The sequence below is a fragment of the Tasmannia lanceolata genome, unplaced genomic scaffold (genome assembly GCF_043159265.1).
Source record: "Tasmannia lanceolata isolate RefF3 unplaced genomic scaffold, GAP_Taslan_0.1 ptg000044l, whole genome shotgun sequence".
In the NCBI taxonomy this organism is placed as follows: Eukaryota; Viridiplantae; Streptophyta; class Magnoliopsida; order Canellales; family Winteraceae; genus Tasmannia; species Tasmannia lanceolata.
This window is the reverse complement of record NW_027518721.1, coordinates 10,798,161-10,813,508: the sequence shown is the minus strand read 5'-3', so window position 1 is coordinate 10,813,508 and position 15,348 is coordinate 10,798,161.

Here is a 15,348-nt window from a genome sequence, read left to right as displayed (position 1 = left end):
ACTTCGATTCCTTCGAAATGAAACTAATTTCAATGAGTTAAGAGTTAAATTGAGAGAGTTATGGTCAATCAATCGGAGGTAGGTCAGTAAATTGCTAAACCAAAGCGCGAGTCTAACTATTTCCATCATAACTCTCAAAATACTTGGAGTTTTTCATCTCCGTTTCTTTCGTTTTAAACTACACTTCGATTCCTTCGAAATGAAACTAATTTCAATGAATTACGAGTTAAATTGAGTGATTTATGATCAATCAATCGGAGGTAGGTCAGTAAATTGCTAAACCAAAGCGCGAGTCTAACTATTTCCATCATAACTCTCAAAATACTTGGAGTTTTTCATCTCCGTTTCTTTCGTTTTAAACTACACTTCGATTTCTTCGAAATGAAACTAATTTCAGTGAATTACGAGTTAAATTGAGTGAGTTATGGTCAATCAAACGGAGGTAAGTCAGTAAATTGCTAAACCAAAGCCCGAGTCTAACTATTTCCATCATAACTCTCAAAATACTTGGAGTTTTTCATCTCCGTTTCTTTCGTTTTAAACTACACTTCGATTCCTTCGAAATGAAACTAATTTCAATGAGTTAAGAGTTAAATTGAGAGAGTTATGGTCAATCAATCTGAGGTAGGACAGTAAATTGCTAAACCAAAGCGCGAGTCTAACTATTTCCATCATAACTCTCAAAATACTTGGAGTTTTTCATCTCCGTTTCTTTCGTTTTAAACTACACTTCGATTCCTTCGAAATGAAACTAATTTCAATGAGTTAAGAGTTAAATTGAGAGAGTTATGGTCAATCAATCGGAGGTAGGTCAGTAAATTGCTAAACCAAAGCGCGAGTCTAACTATTTCCATCATAACTCTCAAAATACTTGGAGTTTTTCATCTCCGTTTCTTTCGTTTTAAACTACACTTCGATTCCTTCGAAATGAAACTAATTTCAATGACTTAAGAGTTAAATTGAGAGAGTTATGGTCAATTAATCGGATGTAGGACAGTAAATTGCTAAACCAAAGCGCGAGTCTAACTATTTCCATCATAACTCTCAAAATACTTGGAGTTTTTCATCTCCGTTTCTTTCGTTTTAAACTACACTTCGATTCCTTCGAAATTAAACTAATTTAAATGAATTATGAGTTAAATTGAGAGAGTTAAGGTCAATCAATCGGAGGTAGGTCAGTAAATTGCTAAACTAAAGCGCTTGTCTAACTATTTCCATCATAACTCTCAAGATACTTGGAGTTTTTCATCTCCGTTTCTTTCGTTTTAAACTACACTTCGATTCCTTCGAAATGAAACTAATTTCAATGAATTAAGAGTTAAATTGAGAGAGTTATGGTCAATCAATCGGAGGTAGGTCAGTAAATTGCTAAACCAAAGCGCGAGTCTAACTATTTCCTTCATAACTCTCAAAATATTTGGAGTTTTTCATCTCCGTTTCTTTCGTTTTAAACTACACTTCGATTCCTTCGAAATGAAACTAATTTCAATGAGTTAAGAGTTAAATTGAGAGAGTTATGGTCAATCAATCGGAGGTAGGTCAGTAAATTGCTAAACCAAAGCGCGAGTCTAACTATTTCCATCATAACTCTCAAAATACTTGGAGTTTTTCATCTCCGTTTCTTTCGTTTTAAACTACACTTCGATTCCTTCGAAATGAAACTAATTTCAATGACTTAAGAGTTAAATTGAGAGAGTTATGGTCAATTAATCGGATGTAGGACAGTAAATTGCTAAACCAAAGCGCGAGTCTAACTATTTCCATCATAACTCTCAAAATACTTGGAGTTTTTCATCTCCGTTTCTTTCGTTTTAAACTACACTTCGATTCCTTCGAAATTAAACTAATTTAAATGAATTACGAGTTAAATTGAGAGAGTTAAGGTCAATCAATCGGAGGTAGGTCAGTAAATTGCTAAACTAAAGCGCTTGTCTAACTATTTCCATCATAACTCTCAAGATACTTGGAGTTTTTCATCTCCGTTTCTTTCGTTTTAAACTACACTTCGATTCCTTCGAAATTAAACTAATTTAAATGAATTACGAGTTAAATTGAGAGAGTTATGGTCAATCAATCGGAGGTAGGTCAGTAAATTGCTGAACTAAAGCGCTTGTCTAACTATTTCCATCATAACTCTCAAGATACTTGGAGTTTTTCATCTCCGTTTCTTTCGTTTTAAACTACACTTCGATTCCTTCGAAATGAAACTAATTTCAATGAGTTAAGAGTTAAATTGAGAGAGTTATGGTCAATCAATCGGACGTAGGTCAGTAAATTGCTAAACCAAAGCGCGAGTCTAACTATTTCTATCATAACTCTCAAAATACTTGGAATTTTTCATCTCCGTTTCTTTCGTTTTAAACTACACTTCGATTCCTTCGAAATGAAACTAATTTCAATGAATTAAGAGTTAAATTGAGAGAGTTATGGTCAATCAATCGGAGGTAGGTCAGTAAATTGCTAAACCAAAGCGCGAGTCTAACTATTTCCATCATAACTCTCAAAATACTTGGAGTTTTTCATCTCCGTTTCTTTCGTTTTAAACTACACTTCGATTCCTTCGAAATGAAACTAATTTCAATGAGTTAAGAGTTAAATTGAGAGAGTTATGGTCAATCAATCGGAGGTAAGTCAGTAAATTGCTAAACCAAAGCGCGAGTCTAACTATTTCCATCATAACTCTCAAAATACTTGGAGTTTTTCATCTCCGTTTCTTTCGTTTTAAACTACACTTCGATTCCTTCGAAATGAAACTAATTTCAATGAGTTAAGAGTTAAATTGAGAGAGTTATGGTCAATCAATCGGAGGTAGGTCAGTAAATTGCTAAACCAAAGCGCGAGTCTAACTATTTCCATCATAACTCTCAAAATACTTGGAGTTTTTCATCTCCGTTTCTTTCGTTTTAAACTACACTTCGATTCCTTCGAAATGAAACTAATTTCAATGACTTAAGAGTTAAATTGAGAGAGTTATGGTCAATTAATCGGATGTAGGACAGTAAATTGCTAAACCAAAGCGCGAGTCTAACTATTTCCATCATAACTCTCAAAATACTTGGAGTTTTTCATCTCCGTTTCTTTCGTTTTAAACTACACTTCGATTCCTTCGAAATTAAACTAATTTAAATGAATTACGAGTTAAATTGAGAGAGTTAAGGTCAATCAATCGGAGGTAGGTCAGTAAATTGCTAAACTAAAGCGCTTGTCTAACTATTTCCATCATAACTCTCAAGATACTTGGAGTTTTTCATCTCCGTTTCTTTCGTTTTAAACTACACTTTGATTCCTTCGAAATGAAACTAATTTCAATGAATTAAGAGTTAAATTGAGAGAGTTATGGTCAATCAATCGGAGGTAAGTCAGTAAATTGCTAAACCAAAGCGCGAGTCTAACTATTTCCTTCATAACTCTCAAAATACTTGGAGTTTTTCATCTCCGTTTCTTTCGTTTTAAACTACACTTCGATTCCTTCGAAATGAAACTAATTTCAATGAGTTAAGAGTTAAATTGAGAGAGTTATGGTCAATCAATCGGAGGTAGGTCAGTAAATTGCTAAACCAAAGCGCGAGTCTAACTATTTCCATCATAACTCTCAAAATACTTGGAGTTTTTCATCTCCGTTTCTTTCGTTTTAAACTACACTTCGATTCCTTCGAAATGAAACTAATTTCAATGAATTAAGAGTTAAATTGAGAGAGTTATGGTCAATCAATCGGAGGTTGGTCAGTAAATTGCTAAACCAAAGCGCGAGTCTAACTATTTCCATCATAACTCTCAAAATACTTGGAGTTTTTCATCTCCGTTTCTTTCGTTTTAAACTACACTTCGATTCCTTCGAAATGAAACTAATTTCAATGAGTTAAGAGTTAAATTGAGAGAGTTATGGTCAATCAATCGGAGGTAGGTCAGTAAATTGCTAAACCAAAGCGCGAGTCTAACTATTTCCATCATAACTCTCAAAATACTTGGAGTTTTTCATCTCCGTTTCTTTCGTTTTAAACTACACTTCGATTCCTTCGAAATGAAACTAATTTCAATGAGTTAAGAGTTAAATTGAGAGAGTTATGGTCAATCAATCGGAGGTATGACAGTAAATTGCTAAACCAAAGCGCGAGTCTAACTATTTCCATCATAACTCTCAAAATACTTGGAGTTTTTCATCTCCGTTTCTTTCGTTTTAAACTACACTTCGATTCCTTCGAAATGAAACTAATTTAAATGAATTACGACTTAAATTGAGAGAGTTATGGTTAATCAATCGGAGGTAGGTCAGTAAATTGCTAAACCAAAGCGCGAGTCTAACTATTTCCATCATAACTCTCAAAATACTTGGAGTTTTTCATCTCCGTTTCTTTCGTTTTAAACTACACTTCGATTCCTTCGAAATGAAACTAATTTCAATGAGTTAAGAGTTAAATTGAGAGAGTTATGGTCAATCAATCGGAGGTAGGTCAGTAAATTGCTATAATCAAAGCGCGAGTCTAACTATTTCCATCATAACTCTCAAAATACTTAGAGTTTTTCATCTCCGTTTCTTTCGTTTTAAACTACACTTCGATTCCTTCGAAATGAAACTAATTTCAATGAGGTAAGAGTTAAATTGAGAGAGTTATGGTCAATCAATCGGAGGTAGATCAGTAAATTGCTAAACCAAAGCGCGAGTCTAACTATTTCCATCCTAACTCTCAAAATACTTGTAGTTTTTCATCTCCGTTTCTTTCGTTTTAAACTACACTTCGATTCCTACGAAATGAATCTAATTACAATGAATTACGAGTTAAATTGAGTGAGTTATGGTCAATTAATCGGAGGGAGGTCAGTAAATTGCTAAACCAAAGCGCGAGTCTAACTATTTCAATCATAACTCTCAAAATACTTGGAGTTTTTCATCTCCGTTTCTTTCGTTTTAAACTACACTTCGATTCCTTCGAAATGAAACTAATTTCAATGAGTTAAGAGTTAAATTGAGAGAGTTATGGTCAATCAATCGGAGGTAGGTCAGTAAATTGCTAAACCAAAGCGCGAGTCTAACTATTTCCATCATAACTCTCAAAATACTTGGAGTTTTTCATCTCCGTTTCTTTCGTTTTAAACTACACTTCGATTCCTTCGAAATGAAACTAATTTCAATGAGTTAAGAGTTAAATTGAGAGAGTTATGGTCAATCAATCGGAGGTATGTCAGTAAATTGCTAAACCAAAGCGCGAGTCTAACTATTTCCATCATAACTCTCAAAATACTTGGAGTTTTTCATCTCCGTTTCTTTCGTTTTAAACTACACTTCGATTCCTTCGAAATGAAACTAATTTCAATGAATTAAGAGTTAAATTGAGAGAGTTATGGTCAATCAATCGGAGGTAGGTCAGTAAATTGCTAAACCAAAGCGCGAGTCTAACTATTTCCTTCATAACTCTCAAAATACTTGGAGTTTTTCATCTCCGTTTCTTTCGTTTTAAACTACACTTCGATTTTTTCGAAATGAAACTAATTTCAGTGAATTACGAGTTAAATTGAGTGAGTTATGGTCAATCAATCGGAGGTAAGTCAGTAAATTGCTAAACCAAAGCCCGAGTCTAACTATTTCCATCATAACTCTCAAAATACTTGGAGTTTTTCATCTCCGTTTCTTTCGTTTTAAACTACACTTCGATTCCTTCGAAATGAAACTAATTTCAATCAATTACAAGTAAAATTGAGTGAGTTATGGTCAATCAATCGGAGGTAGGTCAGTAAATTGCTAAACCAAAGCGCGAGTCTAACTATTTCCATCATAACTTTCAAAATACTTGGAGTTTTTCATCTCCGTTTCTTTCGTTTTAAACTACACTTCGATTCCTTCGAAATGAAACTAATTTCAATGAATTAAGAGTTAAATTGAGAGAGTTATGGTCAATCAATCGTAGGTAGGTCAGTAAATTGCTAAACCAAAGCGCGAGTCTAACTATTTCCATCATAACTCTCAAAATACTTGGAGTTTTTCATCTCCGTTTCTTTCGTTTTAAACTACACTTCGATTCCTTCGAAATGAAACTAATTTTAATGAGTTAAGAGTTAAATTGAGAGAGTTATGGTCAATCAATCGGAGGTAGGACAGTAAATTGCTAAACCAAAGCGCGAGTCTAACTATTTCCATCATAACTCTCAAAATACTTGGAGTTTTTCATCTCCGTTTCTTTCGTTTTAAACTACACTTCGATTCCTTCGAAATGAAACTAATTTAAATGAATTACGACTTAAATTGAGAGAGTTATGGTTAATCAATCGGAGGTAGGTCAGTAAATTGCTAAACTAAAGCGCGAGTCTAACTATTTCCATCATAACTCTCAAAATACTAAGAGTTTTTCATCTCCGTTTCTTTCGTTTTAAACTACACTTCGATTCCTTCGAAATGAAACTAATTTCAATGACTTAAGAGTTAAATTGAGAGAGTTATGGTCAATTAATCGGATGTAGGACAGTAAATTGCTAAACCAAAGCGCGAGTCTAACTATTTCCATCATAACTCTCAAAATACTTGGAGTTTTTCATCTCCGTTTCTTTCGTTTTAAACTACACTTCGATTCCTTCGAAATGAAACTAATTTCAATGAATTAAGAGTTAAATTGAGAGAGTTATGGTCAATCAATCGGAGGTAGGTCAGTAAATTGCTAAACCAAAGCGCGAGTCTAACTATTTCCATCATAACTCTCAAAATACTTGGAGTTTTTCATATCCGTTTCTTTCGTTTTAAACTACACTTCGATTCCTTCGAAATGAAACTAATTTCAATGAGTTAATAGTTAAATTGAGAGAGTTATGGTCAATCAATCGGAGGTAGGTCAGTAAATTGCTAAACCAAAGCGCGAGTCTAACTATTTCCATCATAACTCTCAAAATACTTGGAGTTTTTCATCTCCGTTTCTTTCGTTTTAAACTACACTTCGATTCCTTCGAAATGAAACTAATTTCAATGAGTTAAGAGTTAAATTGAGAGAGTTATGGTCAATCAATCGGAGGTAGGTCAGTAAATTGCTAAACCAAAGCGCGAGTCTAACTATTTCCATCATAACTCTCAAAATACTTGGAGTTTTTCATCTCCGTTTCTTTCGTTTTAAACTACACTTCGATTCCTTCGAAATGAAACTAATTTCAATGAATTACGAGTTAAATTGAGTGATTTATGATCAATCAATCGGAGGTAGGTCAGTAAATTGCTAAACCAAAGCGCGAGTCTAACTATTTCCATCATAACTCTCAAAATACTTGGAGTTTTTCATCTCCGTTTCTTTCGTTTTAAACTACACTTCGATTTCTTCGAAATGAAACTAATTTCAGTGAATTACGAGTTAAATTGAGTGAGTTATGGTCAATCAAACGGAGGTAAGTCAGTAAATTGCTAAACCAAAGCCCGAGTCTAACTATTTCCATCATAACTCTCAAAATACTTGGAGTTTTTCATCTCCGTTTCTTTCGTTTTAAACTACACTTCGATTCCTTCGAAATGAAACTAATTTCAATGAGTTAAGAGTTAAATTGAGAGAGTTATGGTCAATCAAACTGAGGTAGGACAGTAAATTGCTAAACCAAAGCGCGAGTCTAACTATTTCCATCATAACTCTCAAAATACTTGGAGTTTTTCATCTCCGTTTCTTTCGTTTTAAACTACACTTCGATTCCTTCGAAATGAAACTAATTTCAATGAGTTAAGAGTTAAATTGAGAGAGTTATGGTCAATCAATCGGAGGTAGGTCAGTAAATTGCTAAACCAAAGCGCGAGTCTAACTATTTCCATCATAACTCTCAAAATACTTGGAGTTTTTCATCTCCGTTTCTTTCGTTTTAAACTACACTTCGATTCCTTCGAAATGAAACTAATTTCAATGACTTAAGAGTTAAATTGAGAGAGTTATGGTCAATTAATCGGATGTAGGACAGTAAATTGCTAAACTAAAGCGCGAGTCTAACTATTTCCATCATAACTCTCAAAATACTTGGAGTTTTTCATCTCCGTTTCTTTCGTTTTAAACTACACTTCGATTCCTTCGAAATTAAACTAATTTAAATGAATTATGAGTTAAATTGAGAGAGTTAAGGTCAATCAATCGGAGGTAGGTCAGTAAATTGCTAAACTAAAGCGCTTGTCTAACTATTTCCATCATAACTCTCAAGATACTTGGAGTTTTTCATCTCCGTTTCTTTCGTTTTAAACTACACTTCGATTCCTTCGAAATGAAACTAATTTCAATGAATTAAGAGTTAAATTGAGAGAGTTATGGTCAATCAATCGGAGGTAGGTCAGTAAATTGCTAAACCAAAGCGCGAGTCTAACTATTTCCTTCATAACTCTCAAAATACTTGGAGTTTTTCATCTCCGTTTCTTTCGTTTTAAACTACACTTCGATTCCTTCGAAATGAAACTAATTTCAATGAGTTAAGAGTTAAATTGAGAGAGTTATGGTCAATCAATCGGAGGTAGGTCAGTAAATTGCTAAACCAAAGCGCGAGTCTAACTATTTCCATCATAACTCTCAAAATACTTGGAGTTTTTCATCTCCGTTTCTTTCGTTTTAAACTACACTTCGATTCCTTCGAAATGAAACTAATTTCAATGAATTAAGAGTTAAATTGAGAGAGTTATGGTCAATCAATCGGAGGTTGGTCAGTAAATTGCTAAACCAAAGCGCGAGTCTAACTATTTCCATCATAACTCTCAAAATACTTGGAGTTTTTCATCTCCGTTTCTTTCGTTTTAAACTACACTTCGATTCCTTCGAAATGAAACTAATTTCAATGAGTTAAGAGTTAAATTTAGAGAGTTATGGTCAATCAATCGGAGGTAGGTCAGTAAATTGCTAAACCAAAGCGCGAGTCTAACTATTTCCATCATAACTCTCAAAATACTTGGAGTTTTTCATCTCCGTTTCTTTCGTTTTAAACTACACTTCGATTCCTTCGAAATGAAACTAATTTCAATGAATTACGAGTTAAATTGAGTGAGTTATGTTCAATCAATCGGAGAGAGGTCAGTAAATTGCTAAACTAAAGCTCGAGTCTAACTATTTCCATCATAACTCTCAAAATACTTGGAGTTTTTCATCTCCGTTTCTTTCGTTTTAAACTACACTTCGATTCCTTCGAAATGAAACTAATTTAAATGAATTACGAGTTAAATTGAGAGAGTTATGGTCAATCAATCGGAGGTAGGTCAGTAAATTGCTAAACCAAAGCGCGAGTCTAACTATTTCCATCATAACTCTCAAAATACTTGGAGTTTTTCATCTCCGTTTCTTTCGTTTTAAACTACACTTCGATTCCTTCGAAATGAAACTAATTTCAATGAGTTAAGAGTTAAATTTAGAGAGTTATGGTCAATCAATCGGAGGTACGTCAGTAAATTGCTAAACAAAGCGCGATTCTAACTATTTCCATCATAACTCTCAAAATACTTGGAGTTTTTCATCTCCGTTTCTTTCGTTTTAAACTACACTTCGATTCGTTCGAAATGAAACTAATTTCAATGAGTTATGAGTTAAATTGAGAGAGTTATGGTCAATCAATCGGACGTAGGTCAGTAAATTGCTAAACCAAAGCGCGAGTCTAACTATTTCCATCATAACTCTCAAAATACTTGGAGTTTTTCATCTCCGTTTCTTTCGTTTTAAACTACACTTCGATTCCTTCGAAATGAAACTAATTTCAATTAGTTAAGAGTTAAATTGAGAGAGTTATGGTCAATCAATCGAAGGTAGGTCAGTAAATTGCTAAACCAAAGCGCGAGTCTAACTATTTCCATCATAACTCTCAAAATACTTGGAGTTTTTCATCTCCGTTTCTTTCGTTTTAAACTACACTTCGATTCCTTCGAAATTAAACTAATTTAAATGAATTACGAGTTAAATTGAGAGAGTTATGGTCAATCAATCGGAGGTAGGTCAGTAAATTGCTAAACTAAAGCGCTTGTCTAACTATTTCCATCATAACTCTCAAAATACTTGGAGTTTTTCATCTCCGTTTCTTTCGTTTTAAACTACACTTCGATTCCTTCGAAATGAAACTAATTTCAATGAATTAAGAGTTAAATTGAGAGAGTTATGGTCAATCAATCGTAGGTAGGTCAGTAAATTGCTGAACCGAAGCGCGAGTCTAACTATTTCCATCATAACTCTCAAAATACTTAGAGTTTTTCATCTCCGTTTCTTTCGTTTTAAACTACACTTCGATTCCTTCGAAATTAAACTAATTTAAATGAATTACGAGTTAAATTGAGAGAGTTATGGTCAATCAATCGGAGGTAGGTCAGTAAATTGCTAAACTAAAGCGCTTGTCTAACTATTTCCATCATAACTCTCAAGATACTTGGAGTTTTTCATCTCCGTTTCTTTCGTTTTAAACTACACTTCGATTCCTTCGAAATGAAACTAATTTCAATGAGTTAAGAGTTAAATTGAGAGAGTTATGGTCAATCAATCGGAGGTAGGACAGTAAATTGCTAAACCAAAGCGCGAGTCTAACTATTTCCATCATAACTCTCAAAATACTTGGAGTTTTTCATCTCCGTTTCTTTCGTTTTAAACTACACTTCGATTCCTTCGAAATGAAACTAATTTCAATGAGTTAAGAGTTAAATTGAGAGAGTTATGGTCAATCAATCGGAGGTAGGACAGTAAATTGCTAAACCAAAGCGCGAGTCTAACTATTTCCATCATAACTCTCAAAATACTTGGAGTTTTTCATCTCCGTTTCTTTCGTTTTAAACTACACTTCGATTCCTTCGAAATGAAACTAATTTAAATGAATTACGACTTAAATTGAGAGAGTTATGGTTAATCAATCGGAGGTAGGTCAGTAAATTGCTAAACTAAAGCGCGAGTCTAACTATTTCCATCATAACTCTCAAAATACTAAGAGTTTTTCATCTCCGTTTCTTTCGTTTTAAACTACACTTCGATTCCTTCGAAATGAAACTAATTTCAATGACTTAAGAGTTAAATTGAGAGAGTTATGGTCAATTAATCGGATGTAGGACAGTAAATTGCTAAACCAAAGCGCGAGTCTAACTATTTCCATCATAACTCTCAAAATACTTGGAGTTTTTCATCTCCGTTTCTTTCGTTTTAAACTACACTTCGATTCCTTCGAAATGAAACTAATTTCAATGAATTAAGAGTTAAATTGAGAGAGTTATGGTCAATCAATCGGAGGTAGGTCAGTAAATTGCTAAACCAAAGCGCGAGTCTAACTATTTCCATCATAACTCTCAAAATACTTGGAGTTTTTCATATCCGTTTCTTTCGTTTTAAACTACACTTCGATTCCTTCGAAATGGAACTAATTTCAATGAGTTAATAGTTAAATTGAGAGAGTTATGGTCAATCAATCGGAGGTAGGTCAGTAAATTGCTAAACCAAAGCGCGAGTCTAACTATTTCCATCATAACTCTCAAAATACTTGGAGTTTTTCATCTCCGTTTCTTTCGTTTTAAACTACACTTCGATTCCTTCGAAATGAAACTAATTTCAATGAGTTAAGAGTTAAATTGAGAGAGTTATGGTCAATCAATCGGAGGTAGGTCAGTAAATTGCTAAACCAAAGCGCGAGTCTAACTATTTCCATCATAACTCTCAAAATACTTGGAGTTTTTCATCTCCGTTTCTTTCGTTTTAAACTACACTTCGATTCCTTCGAAATGAAACTAATTTCAATGAATTACGAGTTAAATTGAGTGATTTATGGTCAATCAATCGGAGGTAGGTCAGTAAATTGCTAAACCAAAGCGCGAGTCTAACTATTTCCATCATGACTCTCAAAATACTTGGAGTTTTTCATCTCCGTTTCTTTCGTTTTAAACTACACTTCGATTTCTTCGAAATGAAACTAATTTCAGTGAATTACGAGTTAAATTGAGTGAGTTATGGTCAATCAAACGGAGGTAAGTCAGTAAATTGCTAAACCAAAGCCCGAGTCTAACTATTTCCATCATAACTCTCAAAATACTTGGAGTTTTTCATCTCCGTTTCTTTCGTTTTAAACTACACTTCGATTCCTTCGAAATGAAACTAATTTCAATGAGTTAAGAGTTAAATTGAGAGAGTTATGGTCAATCAATCGGAGGTAGGACAGTAAATTGCTAAACCAAAGCGCGAGTCTAACTATTTCCATCATAACTCTCAAAATACTTGGAGTTTTTCATCTCCGTTTCTTTCGTTTTAAACTACACTTCGATTCCTTCGAAATGAAACTAATTTCAATGAGTTAAGAGTTAAATTGAGAGAGTTATGGTCAATCAATCGGAGGTAGGTCAGTAAATTACTAAACCAAAGCGCGAGTCTAACTATTTCCATCATAACTCTCAAAATACTTGGAGTTTTTCATCTCCGTTTCTTTCGTTTTAAACTACACTTCGATTCCTTCGAAATGAAACTAATTTCAATGACTTAAGAGTTAAATTGAGAGAGTTATGGTCAATTAATCGGATGTAGGACAGTAAATTGCTAAACCAAAGCGCGAGTCTAACTATTTCCATCATAACTCTCAAAATACTTGGAGTTTTTCATCTCCGTTTCTTTCGTTTTAAACTACACTTCGATTCCTTCGAAATTAAACTAATTTAAATGAATTATGAGTTAAATTGAGAGAGTTAAGGTCAATCAATCGGAGGTAGGTCAGTAAATTGCTAAACTAAAGCGCTTGTCTAACTATTTCCATCATAACTCTCAAGATACTTGGAGTTTTTCATCTCCGTTTCTTTCGTTTTAAACTACACTTCGATTCCTTCGAAATGAAACTAATTTCAATGAATTAAGAGTTAAATTGAGAGAGTTATGGTCAATCAATCGGAGGTAGGTCAGTAAATTGCTAAACCAAAGCGCGAGTCTAACTATTTCCTTCATAACTCTCAAAATACTTGGAGTTTTTCATCTCCGTTTCTTTCGTTTTAAACTACACTTCGATTCCTTCGAAATGAAACTAATTTCAATGAGTTAAGAGTTAAATTGAGAGAGTTATGGTCAATCAATCGGAGGTAGGACAGTAAATTGCTAAACCAAAGCGCGAGTCTAACTATTTCCTTCATAACTCTCAAAATACTTGGAGTTTTTCATCTCCGTTTCTTTCGTTTTAAACTACACTTCGATTCCTTCGAAATGAAACTAATTTCAATGAGTTAAGAGTTAAATTGAGAGAGTTATGGTCAATCAATCGGAGGTAGGTCAGTAAATTGCTAAACCAAAGCGCGAGTCTAACTATTTCCATCATAACTCTCAAAATACTTGGAGTTTTTCATCTCCGTTTCTTTCGTTTTAAACTACACTTCGATTCCTTCGAAATGAAACTAATTTCAATGAATTAAGAGTTAAATTGAGAGAGTTATGGTCAATCAATCGGAGGTTGGTCAGTAAATTGCTAAACCAAAGCGCGAGTCTAACTATTTCCATCATAACTCTCAAAATACTTGGAGTTTTTCATCTCCGTTTCTTTCGTTTTAAACTACACTTCGATTCCTTCGAAATGAAACTAATTTCAATGAGTTAAGAGTTAAATTTAGAGAGTTATGGTCAATCAATCGGAGGTAGGTCAGTAAATTGCTAAACCAAAGCGCGAGTCTAACTATTTCCATCATAACTCTCAAAATACTTGGAGTTTTTCATCTCCGTTTCTTTCGTTTTAAACTACACTTCGATTCCTTCGAAATGAAACTAATTTCAATGAATTACGAGTTAAATTGAGTGAGTTATGTTCAATCAATCGGAGGGAGGTCAGTAAATTGCTAAACTAAAGCGCGAGTCTAACTATTTCCATCATAACTCTCAAAATACTTGGAGTTTTTCATCTCCGTTTCTTTCGTTTTAAACTACACTTCGATTCCTTCGAAATGAAACTAATTTCAATGAGTTAAGAGTTAAATTGAGAGAGTTATGGTCAATCAATCGGAGGTAGGTCAGTAAATTGCTAAACCAAAGCGCGAGTCTAACTATTTCCATCATAACTCTCAAAATACTTGGAGTTTTTCATCTCCGTTTCTTTCGTTTTAAACTACACTTCGATTCCTTCGAAATGAAACTAATTTCAATGAATTAAGAGTTAAATTGAGAGAGTTATGGTCAATCAATCGGAGGTTGGTCAGTAAATTGCTAAACCAAAGCGCGAGTCTAACTATTTCCATCATAACTCTCAAAATACTTGGAGTTTTTCATCTCCGTTTCTTTCGTTTTAAACTACACTTCGATTCCTTCGAAATGAAACTAATTTCAATGAGTTAAGAGTTAAATTTAGAGAGTTATGGTCAATCAATCGGAGGTAGGTCAGTAAATTGCTAAACCAAAGCGCGAGTCTAACTATTTCCATCATAACTCTCAAAATACTTGGAGTTTTTCATCTCCGTTTCTTTCGTTTTAAACTACACTTCGATTCCTTCGAAATGAAACTAATTTCAATGAATTACGAGTTAAATTGAGTGAGTTATGTTCAATCAATCGGAGGGAGGTCAGTAAATTGCTAAACTAAAGCGCGAGTCTAACTATTTCCATCATAACTCTCAAAATACTTGGAGTTTTTCATCTCCGTTTCTTTCGTTTTAAACTACACTTCGATTCCTTCGAAATGAAACTAATTTAAATGAATTACGAGTTAAATTGAGAGAGTTATGGTCAATCAATCGGAGGTAGGTCAGTAAATTGCTAAACCAAAGCGCGAGTCTAACTATTTCCATCATAACTCTCAAAATACTTGGAGTTTTTCATCTCCGTTTCTTTCGTTTTAAACTACACTTCGATTCCTTCGAAATGAAACTAATTTCAATGAGTTAAGAGTTAAATTTAGAGAGTTATGGTCAATCAATCGGAGGTACGTCAGTAAATTGCTAAACAAAGCGCGATTCTAACTATTTCCATCATAACTCTCAAAATACTTGGAGTTTTTCATCTCCGTTTCTTTCGTTTTAAACTACACTTCGATTCGTTCGAAATGAAACTAATTTCAATGAGTTATGAGTTAAATTGAGAGAGTTATGGTCAATCAATCGGACGTAGGTCAGTAAATTGCTAAACCAAAGCGCGAGTCTAACTATTTCCATCATAACTCTCAAAATACTTGGAGTTTTTCATCTCCGTTTCTTTCGTTTTAAACTACACTTCGATTCCTTCGAAATGAAACTAATTTCAATTAGTTAAGAGTTAAATTGAGAGAGTTATGGTCAATCAATCGGAGGTAGGTCAGTAAATTGCTAAACCAAAGCGCGAGTCTAACTATTTCCATCATAACTCTCAAAATACTTGGAGTTTTTCATCTCCGTTTCTTTCGTTTTAAACTACACTTCGATTCCTTCGAAATTAAACTAATTTAAATGAATTATGAGTTAAATTGAGAGAGTTA